A 12125-nucleotide genomic window follows, 5' to 3' on the forward strand; every position below is an offset into this window, starting at 1 on the left:
TTGGGACAGAAGATGCACACGCGCGGTTTGGACACAGCAAGCAGGCACCACTGGGATTCGAACCCAGGATCTCCTGTTGACTAGACAGGCGCTTTATCCAACAAAGCCATGGCGCCAGATGGCAACTGCCGGCGATCGTGCTCAGGTGCAGTTCATTCATCACTTGATCAGACAAACTTGGCATTGTGCTTTCCGTCTCAATCTTGCTCAGTGAGAATTGCAAAGGAGAGAGAGTTCACGACTCAACATTCTCCACGCAAACGGCACAGAAAAACACAGTCTGCTCTTGTATTCGAGGCTTTCACCTCTTTAAACTGACAGGATAAAGAGGATGTGTCATCCTCTGTGGGCCCATTAAGGGTGTCATTACGCTCAGAGGGAACCTCACACCAAGAGGACAAGTGTCACTGCAGGGAACTGAGCAGGAGTCAGTGTAAACAGTGAACAGCGAAGGGTGATCCATTAGCACTAACTCTGAGCTTTGTACCAGCAGCTCTACACTCACTTCCTGCCTCATGCCTCGCGGTGGTCATTGTCTTTCACTTTGATTACACTCCCTCGCTCCAGTTCTCAACTTATTCCCGACCGATAGCAGGTGTCCGCTTAGGACCTGCCCCTTTTAAGAAACGGATTCCCGGGATATCGCCGTCACTCGATCGGGTAGGGTTCACTGCCCCTCCCTGATTACCCGACAGATCAGGGGGATGAGTCACTTTCCTGAAGCCTTGAACTCCTCTGCACGGAGCTCCAACCGTGAGACTGCTAGGGTTGGGGGTTCCAGGACATGGACCCAGCGATAGTGAAGCGACAGCGAGATCTTTCCAACTCAGAAAGCTGAGATGATAGCAGGGGGATTTGCGGAGGTAGTTTACCCGTGTATCTGCTGCCTTTGCCCTTCTAGATGAATGCAAACAATCACTGGGCTGACTCTGGCAGGATCAGCGGGTGCATTCTGTGCGTAACTAGGAATTCGTTTTCAATCGGATAATTCACAAGAAGAGCAATAAAGCTTCATGACCAGACTGGGAGTTGTATCCAGGTCTGGACTTTGCAAACTCGGATTGCTAAGCAGGGACCCCGCCCACACCCCAGCCCCCCGACCCCACCCCTCAAGTGACGCTGAGAGGAAACCTTGCCAAGTGAGTTGTACACACTGTGGTGACTGTCCATCACTCCATAACCACCTTCAGCAGCAATGTTTCTCTTTCCCTTCTCCAGCAGAAAAACAAAAGACAACTGCACTCCCACTCGAGGAGAAGGAGGATCTAATTTCTGTTGGTGTAAAATGAATGAACGGTGACAGCAGAGAATGAGGGTGTTCGGCTGGTGGAGTGTGTGTGCGCGTTTGCCACAGCAGTCCCTGGTAAGTCTGCTGTGTCTCCATCTCACGTCGTTGTTCCCACCGACCTGGGAATGAAGGTGGTCGAAAACTAGTGAATGAGAAGCAGGAGAGCTTGTGGAACAGCGGGAAGAAATTCCAGGTAGAAGAAACAGTGACTGCTGGAATAATACCAGGATCGCCAAATCATAAGACAGCGCGACAGAACGTTGAGCTGTTTGACCGGCAGCTCTGCTCGGGCCAGAAGATGCACACGCGAACTTTGGACACAGCAAGCAGGCACCACTGGGATTCGAACCCAGGATCCCACAAGAAGAGCAATAAAGCTTCATGACCAGACTGGGAGTTGTATCCAGGTCTGGACTTTGCAAACTCGGATTGCTAAGCAGGGACCCCGCCCACACCCCAGCCCCCCGACCCCACCCCTCAAGTGACGCTGAGAGGAAACCTTGCCAAGTGAGTTGTACACACTGTGGTGACTGTCCATCACTCCATAACCACCTTCAGCAGCAATGTTTCTCTTTCCCTTCTCCAGCAGAAAAACAAAAGACAACTGCACTCCCACTCGAGGAGAAGGAGGATCTAATTTCTGTTAGTGTAAAATGAATGAACGGTGACAGCAGAGAATGAGGGTGTTCGGCTGGTGGAGTGTGTGTGCGCGTTTGCCACAGCAGTCCCTGGTAAGTCTGCAGTGTCTCCATCTCACGTCGTTGTTCCCACCGACCTGGGAATGAAGGTGGTCGAAAACTAGTGAATGAGAAGCAGGAGAGCTTGTGGAATAGCGAGAAGAAATTGCAGGTAGAAGAAACAGTGACTGCTGGAATAATACCAGGATCGCCAAATCATAAGACAGCGCGACAGAACGTTGAGCTGTTTGACCGGCAGCTCTGCTTGGGACAGAAGATGCACACGCGCGGTTTGGACACAGCAAGCAGGCACCATTGGGATTCGAACCCAGGATCTCCTGTTTACTAGACAGGCGCTTTATCCAACTAAGCCATGGCGCCAGATGGCAACTGCCTGCGATCGTGCTCAGGTGCAGTTCATTCATCACTTGATCAGACAAACTTGGCATTGTGCTTTCCGTCTCAATCTTGCTCAGTGAGAATTGCAAAGGAGAGAGAGTTCACGACTCAACATTCTCCACGCAAACGGCACAGAAAAACACAGTCTGCTCTTGTATTCGAGGCTTTCACCTCTTTAAACTGACAGGATAAAGAGGATGTGTCATCCTCTGTGGGCCCATTAAGGGTGTCATTACGCTCAGAGGGAACCTCACACCAAGAGGACAAGTGTCACTGCAGGGAACTGAGCAGGAGTCAGTGTAAACAGTGAACAGCGAAGGGTGATCCATTAGCACTAACTCTGAGCTTTGTACCAGCAGCTCTACACTCACTTCCTGCCTCATGCCTCGCGGTGGTCATTGTCTTTCACTTTGATTACACTCCCTCGCTCCAGTTCTCAACTTATTCCCGACCGATAGCAGGTGTCCGCTTAGGACCTGCCCCTTTTAAGAAACGGATTCCCGGGATATCGCCGTCACTCGATCGGGTAGGGTTCACTGCCCCTCCCTGATTACCCGACAGATCAGGGGGATGAGTCACTTTCCTGAAGCCTTGAACTCCTCTGCACGGAGCTCCAACCGTGAGACTGCTAGGGTTGGGGGTTCCAGGACATGGACCCAGCGATAGTGAAGCGACAGCGAGATCTTTCCAACTCAGAAAGCTGAGATGATAGCAGGGGGATTTGCGGAGGTAGTTTACCCGTGTATCTGCTGCCTTTGCCCTTCTAGATGAATGCAAACAATCACTGGGCTGACTCTGGCAGGATCAGCGGGTGCATTCTGTGCGTAACTAGGAATTCGTTTTCAATCGGATAATTCACAAGAAGAGCAATAAAGCTTCATGACCAGACTGGGAGTTGTATCCAGGTCTGGACTTTGCAAACTCGGATTGCTAAGCAGGGACCCCGCCCACACCCCAGCCCCCCGACCCCACCCCTCAAGTGACGCTGAGAGGAAACCTTGCCAAGTGAGTTGTACACACTGTGGTGACTGTCCATCACTCCATAACCACCTTCAGCAGCAATGTTTCTCTTTCCCTTCTCCAGCAGAAAAACAAAAGACAACTGCACTCCCACTCGAGGAGAAGGAGGATCTAATTTCTGTTCGTGTAAAATGAATGAACGGTGACAGCAGAGAATGAGGGTGTTCGGCTGGTGGAGTGTGTGTGCGCGTTTGCCACAGCAGTCCCTGGTAAGTCTGCAGTGTCTCCATCTCACGTCGTTGTTCCCACCGACCTGGGAATGAAGGTGGTCGAAAACTAGTGAATGAGAAGCAGGAGAGCTTGTGGAATAGCGAGAAGAAATTGCAGGTAGAAGAAACAGTGACTGCTGGAATAATACCAGGATCGCCAAATCATAAGACAGCGCGACAGAACGTTGAGCTGTTTGACCGGCAGCTCTGCTTGGGACAGAAGATGCACACGCGCGGTTTGGACACAGCAAGCAGGCACCACTGGGATTCGAACCCAGGATCTCCTGTTGACTAGACAGGAGCTTTATCCAACAAAGCCATGGCGCCAGATGGCAACTGCCGGCGATCGTGCTCAGGTGCAGTTCATTCATCACTTGATCAGACAAACTTGGCATTGTGCTTTCCGTCTCAATCTTGCTCAGTGAGAATTGCAAAGGAGAGAGAGTTCACGACTCAACATTCTCCACGCAAACGGCACAGAAAAACACAGTCTGCTCTTGTATTCGAGGCTTTCACCTCTTTAAACTGACAGGATAAAGAGGATGTGTCATCCTCTGTGGGCCCATTAAGGGTGTCATTACGCTCAGAGGGAACCTCACACCAAGAGGACAAGTGTCACTGCAGGGAACTGAGCAGGAGTCAGTGTAAACAGTGAACAGCGAAGGGTGATCCATTAGCACTAACTCTGAGCTTTGTACCAGCAGCTCTACACTCACTTCCTGCCTCATGCCTCGCGGTGGTCATTGTCTTTCACTTTGATTACACTCCCTCGCTCCAGTTCTCAACTTATTCCCGACCGATAGCAGGTGTCCGCTTAGGACCTGCCCCTTTTAAGAAACGGATTCCCGGGATATCGCCGTCACTCGATCGGGTAGGGTTCACTGCCCCTCCCTGATTACCCGACAGATCAGGGGGATGAGTCACTTTCCTGAAGCCTTGAACTCCTCTGCACGGAGCTCCAACCGTGAGACTGCTAGGGTTGGGGGTTCCAGGACATGGACCCAGCGATAGTGAAGCGACAGCGAGATCTTTCCAACTCAGAAAGCTGAGATGATAGCAGGGGGATTTGCGGAGGTAGTTTACCCGTGTATCTGCTGCCTTTGCCCTTCTAGATGAATGCAAACAATCACTGGGCTGACTCTGGCAGGATCAGCGGGTGCATTCTGTGCGTAACTAGGAATTCGTTTTCAATCGGATAATTCACAAGAAGAGCAATAAAGCTTCATGACCAGACTGGGAGTTGTATCCAGGTCTGGACTTTGCAAACTCGGATTGCTAAGCAGGGACCCCGCCCACACCCCAGCCCCCCGACCCCACCCCTCAAGTGACGCTGAGAGGAAACCTTGCCAAGTGAGTTGTACACACTGTGGTGACTGTCCATCACTCCATAACCACCTTCAGCAGCAATGTTTCTCTTTCCCTTCTCCAGCAGAAAAACAAAAGACAACTGCACTCCCACTCGAGGAGAAGGAGGATCTAATTTCTGTTGGTGTAAAATGAATGAACGGTGACAGCAGAGAATGAGGGTGTTCGGCTGGTGGAGTGTGTGTGCGCGTTTGCCACAGCAGTCCCTGGTAAGTCTGCAGTGTCTCCATCTCACGTCGTTGTTCCCACCGACCTGGGAATGAAGGTGGTCGAAAACTAGTGAATGAGAAGCAGGAGAGCTTGTGGAACAGCGGGAAGAAATTCCAGGTAGAAGAAACAGTGACTGCTGGAATAATACCAGGATCGCCAAATCATAAGACAGCGCGACAGAACGTTGAGCTGTTTGACCGGCAGCTCTGCTCGGGCCAGAAGATGCACACGCGCGCTTTGGACACAGCAAGCAGGCACCACTGGGATTCGAACCCAGGATCTCCTGTTTACTAGACATGCGCTTTATCCAACTAAGCCATGGCGCCAGATGGCAACTGCCTGCGATCGTGCTCAGGTGCAGTTCATTCATCACTTGATCAGACAAACTTGGCATTGTGCTTTCCGTCTCAATCTTGCTCAGTGAGAATTGCAAAGGAGAGAGAGTTCACGACTCAACATTCTCCACGCAAACGGCACAGAAAAACACAGTCTGCTCTTGTATTCGAGGCTTTCACCTCTTTAAACTGACAGGATAAAGAGGATGTGTCATCCTCTGTGGGCCCATTAAGGGTGTCATTACGCTCAGAGGGAACCTCACACCAAGAGGACAAGTGTCACTGCAGGGAACTGAGCAGGAGTCAGTGTAAACAGTGAACAGCGAAGGGTGATCCATTAGCACTAACTCTGAGTTTTGTACCAGCAGCTCTACACTCACTTCCTGCCTCATGCCTCGCGGTGGTCATTGTCTTTCACTTTGATTACACTCCCTCGCTCCAGTTCTCAACTTATTCCCGACCGATAGCAGGTGTCCGCTTAGGACCTGCCCCTTTTAAGAAACGGATTCCCGGGATATCGCCGTCACTCGATCGGGTAGGGTTCACTGCCCCTCCCTGATTACCCGACAGATCAGGGGGATGAGTCACTTTCCTGAAGCCTTGAACTCCTCTGCACGGAGCTCCAACCGTGAGACTGCTAGGGTTGGGGGTTCCAGGACATGGACCCAGCGATAGTGAAGCGACAGCGAGATCTTTCCAACTCAGAAAGCTGAGATGATAGCAGGGGGATTTGCGGAGGTAGTTTACCCGTGTATCTGCTGCCTTTGCCCTTCTAGATGAATGCAAACAATCACTGGGCTGACTCTGGCAGGATCAGCGGGTGCATTCTGTGCGTAACTAGGAATTCGTTTTCAATCGGATAATTCACAAGAAGAGCAATAAAGCTTCATGACCAGACTGGGAGTTGTATCCAGGTCTGGACTTTGCAAACTCGGATTGCTAAGCAGGGACCCCGCCCACACCCCAGCCCCCCGACCCCACCCCTCAAGTGACGCTGAGAGGAAACCTTGCCAAGTGAGTTGTACACACTGTGGTGACTGTCCATCACTCCATAACCACCTTCAGCAGCAATGTTTCTCTTTCCCTTCTCCAGCAGAAAAACAAAAGACAACTGCACTCCCACTCGAGGAGAAGGAGGATCTAATTTCTGTTGGTGTAAAATGAATGAACGGTGACAGCAGAGAATGAGGGTGTTCGGCTGGTGGAGTGTGTGTGCGCGTTTGCCACAGCAGTCCCTGGTAAGTCTGCAGTGTCTCCATCTCACGTCGTTGTTCCCACGGACCTGGGAATGAAGGTGGTCGAAAACTAGTGAATGAGAAGCAGGAGAGCTTGTGGAACAGCGGGAAGAAATTCCAGGTAGAAGAAACAGTGACTGCTGGAATAATACCAGGATCGCCAAATCATAAGACAGCGCGACAGAACGTTGAGCTGTTTGACCGGCAGCACTGCCCGGGCCAGAAGATGCACACGCGACCTTTGGTCACAGCAAGCAGGCACCACTGGGATTCGAACCCAGGATTTCCTGTTTACTAGACAGGCGCTTTATCCAACTAAGCCATGGCGCCTGATGGCGACTGCCCGCGATCGTGCTCAGGTGCAGTTCATTCATCACTTGATCAGACAAACTCGGCATTGTGCTTTCCGTCTCAATCTTGCTCAGTGAGAATTGCAAAGGAGAGAGAGTTCACGACTCAACATTCTCCACGCAAACGGCACAGAAAAACACAGTCTGCTCTTGTATTCGAGGCTTTCACCTCTTTAAACTGACAGGATAAAGAGGATGTGTCATCCTCTGTGGGCCCATTAAGGGTGTCATTACGCTCAGAGGGAACCTCACACCAAGAGGAAAAGTGTCACTGCAGGGAACTGAGCAGGAGTCAGTGTAAACAGTGAACAGCGAAGGGTGATCCATTAGCACTAACTCTGAGCTTTGTACCAGCAGCTCTACACTCACTTCCTGCCTCATGCCTCGCGGTGGTCATTGTCTTTCACTTTGATTACACTCCCTCGCTCCAGTTCTCAACTTATTCCCGACCGATAGCAGGTGTCCGCTTAGGACCTGCCCCTTTTAAGAAACGGATTCCCGGGATATCGCCGTCACTCGATCGGGTAGGGTTCACTGCCCCTCCCTGATTACCCGACAGATCAGGGGGATGAGTCACTTTCCTGAAGCCTTGAACTCCTCTGCACGGAGCTCCAACCGTGAGACTGCTAGGGTTGGGGGTTCCAGGACTTTGACCCAGCGATAGTGAAGCGACAGCGAGATCTTTCCAACTCAGAAAGCTGAGATGATAGCAGGGGGATTTGCGGAGGTAGTTTACCCGTGTATCTGCTGCCTTTGCCCTTCTAGATGAATGCAAACAATCACTGGGCTGACTCTGGCAGGATCAGCGGGTGCATTCTGTGCGTAACTAGGAATTCGTTTTAAATCGGATAATTCACAAGAAGAGCAATAAAGCTTCATGACCAGACTGGGAGTTGTATCCAGGTCTGGACTTTGCAAACTCGGATTGCTAAGCAGGGACCCCGCCCACACCCCAGCCCCCCGACCCCACCCCTCAAGTGACGCTGAGAGGAAACCTTGCCAAGTGAGTTGTACACACTGTGGTGACTGTCCATCACTCCATAACCACCTTCAGCAGCAATGTTTCTCTTTCCCTTCTCCAGCAGAAAAACAAAAGACAACTGCACTCCCACTCGAGGAGAAGGAGGATCTAATTTCTGTTGGTGTAAAATGAATGAACGGTGACAGCAGAGAATGAGGGTGTTCGGCTGGTGGAGTGTGTGTGCGCGTTTGCCACAGCAGTCCCTGGTAAGTCTGCAGTGTCTCCATCTCACGTCGTTGTTCCCACCGACCTGGGAATGAAGGTGGTCGAAAACTAGTGAATGAGAAGCAGGAGAGCTTGTGGAACAGCGGGAAGAAATTCCAGGTAGAAGAAACAGTGACTGCTGGAATAATACCAGGATCGCCAAATCATAAGACAGCGCGACAGAACGTTGAGCTGTTTGACCGGCAGCTCTGCTCGGGACAGAAGATGCACACGCGCGGTTTGGACACAGCAAGCAGGCACCACTGGGATTCGAACCCAGGATCTCCTGTTGACTAGACAGGAGCTTTATCCAACAAAGCCATGGCGCCAGATGGCAACTGCCGGCGATCGTGCTCAGGTGCAGTTCATTCATCACTTGATCAGACAAACTTGGCATTGTGCTTTCCGTCTCAATCTTGCTCAGTGAGAATTGCAAAGGAGAGAGAGTTCACGACTCAACATTCTCCACGCAAACGGCACAGAAAAACACAGTCTGCTCTTGTATTCGAGGCTTTCACCTCTTTAAACTGACAGGATAAAGAGGATGTGTCATCCTCTGTGGGCCCATTAAGGGTGTCATTACGCTCAGAGGGAACCTCACACCAAGAGGACAAGTGTCACTGCAGGGAACTGAGCAGGAGTCAGTGTAAACAGTGAACAGCGAAGGGTGATCCATTAGCACTAACTCTGAGCTTTGTACCAGCAGCTCTACACTCACTTCCTGCCTCATGCCTCGCGGTGGTCATTGTCTTTCACTTTGATTACACTCCCTCGCTCCAGTTCTCAACTTATTCCCGACCGATAGCAGGTGTCCGCTTAGGACCTGCCCCTTTTAAGAAACGGATTCCCGGGATATCGCCGTCACTCGATCGGGTAGGGTTCACTGCCCCTCCCTGATTACCCGACAGATCAGGGGGATGAGTCACTTTCCTGAAGCCTTGAACTCCTCTGCACGGAGCTCCAACCGTGAGACTGCTAGGGTTGGGGGTTCCAGGACATGGACCCAGCGATAGTGAAGCGACAGCGAGATCTTTCCAACTCAGAAAGCTGAGATGATAGCAGGGGGATTTGCGGAGGTAGTTTACCCGTGTATCTGCTGCCTTTGCCCTTCTAGATGAATGCAAACAATCACTGGGCTGACTCTGGCAGGATCAGCGGGTGCATTCTGTGCGTAACTAGGAATTCGTTTTCAATCGGATAATTCACAAGAAGAGCAATAAAGCTTCATGACCAGACTGGGAGTTGTATCCAGGTCTGGACTTTGCAAACTCGGATTGCTAAGCAGGGACCCCGCCCACACCCCAGCCCCCCGACCCCACCCCTCAAGTGACGCTGAGAGGAAACCTTGCCAAGTGAGTTGTACACACTGTGGTGACTGTCCATCACTCCATAACCACCTTCAGCAGCAATGTTTCTCTTTCCCTTCTCCAGCAGAAAAACAAAAGACAACTGCACTCCCACTCGAGGAGAAGGAGGATCTAATTTCTGTTGGTGTAAAATGAATGAACGGTGACAGCAGAGAATGAGGGTGTTCGGCTGGTGGAGTGTGTGTGCGCGTTTGCCACAGCAGTCCCTGGTAAGTCTGCAGTGTCTCCATCTCACGTCGTTGTTCCCACCGACCTGGGAATGAAGGTGGTCGAAAACTAGTGAATGAGAAGCAGGAGAGCTTGTGGAACAGCGGGAAGAAATTCCAGGTAGAAGAAACAGTGACTGCTGGAATAATACCAGGATCGCCAAATCATAAGACAGCGCGACAGAACGTTGAGCTGTTTGACCGGCAGCTCTGCTCGGGCCAGAAGATGCACACGCGCGCTTTGGACACAGCAAGCAGGCACCACTGGGATTCGAACCCAGGATCTCCTGTTTACTAGACATGCGCTTTATCCAACTAAGCCATGGCGCCAGATGGCAACTGCCTGCGATCGTGCTCAGGTGCAGTTCATTCATCACTTGATCAGACAAACTTGGCATTGTGCTTTCCGTCTCAATCTTGCTCAGTGAGAATTGCAAAGGAGAGAGAGTTCACGACTCAACATTCTCCACGCAAACGGCACAGAAAAACACAGTCTGCTCTTGTATTCGAGGCTTTCACCTCTTTAAACTGACAGGATAAAGAGGATGTGTCATCCTCTGTGGGCCCATTAAGGGTGTCATTACGCTCAGAGGGAACCTCACACCAAGAGGACAAGTGTCACTGCAGGGAACTGAGCAGGAGTCAGTGTAAACAGTGAACAGCGAAGGGTGATCCATTAGCACTAACTCTGAGTTTTGTACCAGCAGCTCTACACTCACTTCCTGCCTCATGCCTCGCGGTGGTCATTGTCTTTCACTTTGATTACACTCCCTCGCTCCAGTTCTCAACTTATTCCCGACCGATAGCAGGTGTCCGCTTAGGACCTGCCCCTTTTAAGAAACGGATTCCCGGGATATCGCCGTCACTCGATCGGGTAGGGTTCACTGCCCCTCCCTGATTACCCGACAGATCAGGGGGATGAGTCACTTTCCTGAAGCCTTGAACTCCTCTGCACGGAGCTCCAACCGTGAGACTGCTAGGGTTGGGGGTTCCAGGACATGGACCCAGCGATAGTGAAGCGACAGCGAGATCTTTCCAACTCAGAAAGCTGAGATGATAGCAGGGGGATTTGCGGAGGTAGTTTACCCGTGTATCTGCTGCCTTTGCCCTTCTAGATGAATGCAAACAATCACTGGGCTGACTCTGGCAGGATCAGCGGGTGCATTCTGTGCGTAACTAGGAATTCGTTTTCAATCGGATAATTCACAAGAAGAGCAATAAAGCTTCATGACCAGACTGGGAGTTGTATCCAGGTCTGGACTTTGCAAACTCGGATTGCTAAGCAGGGACCCCGCCCACACCCCAGCCCCCCGACCCCACCCCTCAAGTGACGCTGAGAGGAAACCTTGCCAAGTGAGTTGTACACACTGTGGTGACTGTCCATCACTCCATAACCACCTTCAGCAGCAATGTTTCTCTTTCCCTTCTCCAGCAGAAAAACAAAAGACAACTGCACTCCCACTCGAGGAGAAGGAGGATCTAATTTCTGTTGGTGTAAAATGAATGAACGGTGACAGCAGAGAATGAGGGTGTTCGGCTGGTGGAGTGTGTGTGCGCGTTTGCCACAGCAGTCCCTGGTAAGTCTGCAGTGTCTCCATCTCACGTCGTTGTTCCCACGGACCTGGGAATGAAGGTGGTCGAAAACTAGTGAATGAGAAGCAGGAGAGCTTGTGGAACAGCGGGAAGAAATTCCAGGTAGAAGAAACAGTGACTGCTGGAATAATACCAGGATCGCCAAATCATAAGACAGCGCGACAGAACGTTGAGCTGTTTGACCGGCAGCACTGCCCGGGCCAGAAGATGCACACGCGACCTTTGGTCACAGCAAGCAGGCACCACTGGGATTCGAACCCAGGATTTCCTGTTTACTAGACAGGCGCTTTATCCAACTAAGCCATGGCGCCTGATGGCGACTGCCCGCGATCGTGCTCAGGTGCAGTTCATTCATCACTTGATCAGACAAACTCGGCATTGTGCTTTCCGTCTCAATCTTGCTCAGTGAGAATTGCAAAGGAGAGAGAGTTCACGACTCAACATTCTCCACGCAAACGGCACAGAAAAACACAGTCTGCTCTTGTATTCGAGGCTTTCACCTCTTTAAACTGACAGGATAAAGAGGATGTGTCATCCTCTGTGGGCCCATTAAGGGTGTCATTACGCTCAGAGGGAACCTCACACCAAGAGGAAAAGTGTCACTGCAGGGAACTGAGCAGGAGTCAGTGTAAACAGTGAACAGCGA

General features: G+C 51.2%; 8 non-coding genes across 8 annotated transcripts; all 8 read right to left on the reverse strand.

The window, feature by feature from the left end:
• Positions 1 to 42: 42 nt before the first annotated feature.
• Positions 43 to 116, reverse strand: trnat-agu (transfer RNA threonine (anticodon AGU)). Its single transcript has one exon. It is a non-coding gene; the product is annotated as a tRNA-Thr (tRNA).
• A 2156-nt stretch (positions 117 to 2272) lies between these two features.
• Positions 2273 to 2346, reverse strand: trnat-agu (transfer RNA threonine (anticodon AGU)). The gene has a single exon. It is a non-coding gene; the product is annotated as a tRNA-Thr (tRNA).
• A 1500-nt stretch (positions 2347 to 3846) lies between these two features.
• Positions 3847 to 3920, reverse strand: trnat-agu (transfer RNA threonine (anticodon AGU)). The gene has a single exon. It is a non-coding gene; the product is annotated as a tRNA-Thr (tRNA).
• A 1500-nt stretch (positions 3921 to 5420) lies between these two features.
• trnat-agu (transfer RNA threonine (anticodon AGU)) lies at positions 5421 to 5494 on the reverse strand. The gene has a single exon. It is a non-coding gene; the product is annotated as a tRNA-Thr (tRNA).
• A 1500-nt stretch (positions 5495 to 6994) lies between these two features.
• On the reverse strand, positions 6995 to 7068 carry trnat-agu (transfer RNA threonine (anticodon AGU)). The gene has a single exon. It is a non-coding gene; the product is annotated as a tRNA-Thr (tRNA).
• A 1500-nt stretch (positions 7069 to 8568) lies between these two features.
• Positions 8569 to 8642, reverse strand: trnat-agu (transfer RNA threonine (anticodon AGU)). Its single transcript has one exon. It is a non-coding gene; the product is annotated as a tRNA-Thr (tRNA).
• A 1500-nt stretch (positions 8643 to 10142) lies between these two features.
• trnat-agu (transfer RNA threonine (anticodon AGU)) lies at positions 10143 to 10216 on the reverse strand. The gene has a single exon. It is a non-coding gene; the product is annotated as a tRNA-Thr (tRNA).
• A 1500-nt stretch (positions 10217 to 11716) lies between these two features.
• trnat-agu (transfer RNA threonine (anticodon AGU)) lies at positions 11717 to 11790 on the reverse strand. Its single transcript has one exon. It is a non-coding gene; the product is annotated as a tRNA-Thr (tRNA).
• Between the last annotated feature and the right edge of the window lie 335 nt (positions 11791 to 12125).

The sequence above is a fragment of the Hemiscyllium ocellatum genome, chromosome 26, assembly GCF_020745735.1.
Source record: "Hemiscyllium ocellatum isolate sHemOce1 chromosome 26, sHemOce1.pat.X.cur, whole genome shotgun sequence".
Lineage (NCBI taxonomy): Eukaryota > Metazoa > Chordata > Chondrichthyes > Orectolobiformes > Hemiscylliidae > Hemiscyllium > Hemiscyllium ocellatum.